At 36.2% G+C, this 2,142-nt stretch overlaps 1 pseudogene; it reads right to left on the bottom strand.

Moving 5' to 3' along the window:
- Positions 1-1,094: 1,094 nt before the first annotated feature.
- LOC118923117 (60S ribosomal protein L17-like) lies at positions 1,095-1,553 on the bottom strand (annotated as a pseudogene).
- Between the last annotated feature and the right edge of the window lie 589 nt (positions 1,554-2,142).

The following is a 2,142-nucleotide window of genomic DNA, read 5'->3' on the forward strand; positions in this document are numbered from 1 at the left end:
AAAGTATAAGAAATACAAGCTAGTCTTGTGAACATAGAGGCATAAATCCTTAAAATACAAGCAATTGCACTTCTGCTTTTACCCTCAATGGAGTAACAAGAACAAGATTTATCCTTCTGTCTGGAATAATTACAAGCCATGCAAAATATGTCAAACAGTTTTTGCTTTTGTTTCTTTTTACTTTTATTTGCATTTGTTTTAGGCTTATTTTTATTCCCAGGCCATAAATTTGTGTAGGTGCTTTTAACAAATTTTTAACTTAAATATGTTTATGTGCAGTATTATACTGTTTTCATGTATACAAGAGTGATTTAACAATTTTACTAAATGTTCACCATGTTAATTATAGTTACCATCTGTCAACATACAAAGATATTACAAAATTATTGACTATATTTCCTATGCTACACTTTCATACCCATGTCTTAGTTATTTTATAATTGGATGTTTGTACCTCTCTATCCCTTTCACCTATTTCATTCATTCCACCCTCCCATGGCAACCACAAGTATGTTCTGTGTATTTATGAGTCTGTTTCTGTTTTGTATGTTTTGATACATTCCACATACAAGTGAAATCATAGTATTTTTCTTTCCTTGTTTGACCTATTTTACTTAGTATAATGCCCTCTAGGTCTATCCATGTTGTCTCAAATAGCAAGATTTCATTCTTTTTTATGGCTGATTAATATTCCATTGTATGTATGCACCACATCTTTATCCATTCATCTATCAATGGACATGTAGGTTGTTTCCATATCTTGGCTATTGTAAATAATGCTATGATAAACATACGAGTGTATATCTTTTCAAATTAGTGATTTTGTTTTATTCAGGTAAATTCCCAGAGGTGGAATTCCTGGGTCATATGGTATTTCTGTTTTCAGTTTTTTGAGAAACTTGTATACTGCTTTCCACAGTGGCTGCACCAATTTATATTCCCGCTAACAGTGTACAAGGGTTCCCTTTCTTCACATCTTTGCCACCACTTATTTCTTGCTGTATTGATATTAGCCATTTTGACTGGTGTGGGGTGATATCTTCTTGTAGTTTTGATTTGCATTTCCCTGATGATTAGTGATGTGGAGTATCTTTTCATGTGCCTGTTGGCCCAGGCCATAAGTTTTGTTTCTCCAGTTTCCTTTGGGATGTCTTTTTCTTCTGTGCAACCTCCTCTTGTGGTTTAGAAACTACTTATTCTTTTTCAGTAAGGATCATCTGTGTGGCAGGGGGAGTCACATATGCATTAATTCGGCCATGAGCTCTGTTAGTATAGCAGCATATTTGGGGGCTTTGTTCACCTGTATGTGCTCATTGAGAAGAAAATGTATATCTAAACCTTTAAGTTTAGCATTTCTCTTTGCATTTTTAGGCATGTGCAGCAAAAGTTCAGCACTTTTTGGGGGCCACTGACCCTGTGTCTAGCCACAGTATTTGGCCAACTCTACCACTGTAACAACTGAACGGTACACATTGCTTTTGTAGAATGATGTCTTTCAAATACTGGGTGGCTTTTTTGGATATACATACCCTTGATGACCTGAGCAGTTTCATGGTGTTCTTAAAGTGAAACCAAAGATTCAAACCTATTTGAATTGTTTTATGGCGTTTTTTTTAGCTCAAGTAAATACCGAGACATTTTCAGAGCTCACCTTAGGCCACTTACAGGATGAACATGAAACAACAGTTTTCAAGGCATTGGACATCAAGCAACAATAGGCAATATTCCTGAGTAGAGAAAAGGACACAGTGAACCTTACATTTGCCTCAGTTTATTACCTGGAGAGAGTTTCCAGGCCATGGCACTAAGAGGGGGATGCCAAGCAGACTCTAAAGGTCACCCTGAGTTGAAGAGATGGAGCTAGGAATCTGGGGAGACTAAAAAGGCTATAGTTCACAAAGCAGAGTACTAAAGAGGAGGGCTTTGCACAGAGAGAACTCTTAATTTGCAAAGGATCCCACTCAAATTTTCAGATAAGTAATAATCAGTGAATATATATATGTGAGGAAACTACAAAAAGCCAGGGAAATAACCACCTGAAATAATTGGAGTGAGCAATCATCAGAGCTCAAACAGCTCTGAGAATAGTTTTTGTTTCCATCAGTGAGAATGGAAACTTTCATCTATTTTGGGAAAAATTCT

This window comes from Manis pentadactyla, chromosome 4, assembly GCF_030020395.1.
Source record: "Manis pentadactyla isolate mManPen7 chromosome 4, mManPen7.hap1, whole genome shotgun sequence".
Classification (NCBI taxonomy): Eukaryota; Metazoa; Chordata; class Mammalia; order Pholidota; family Manidae; genus Manis; species Manis pentadactyla.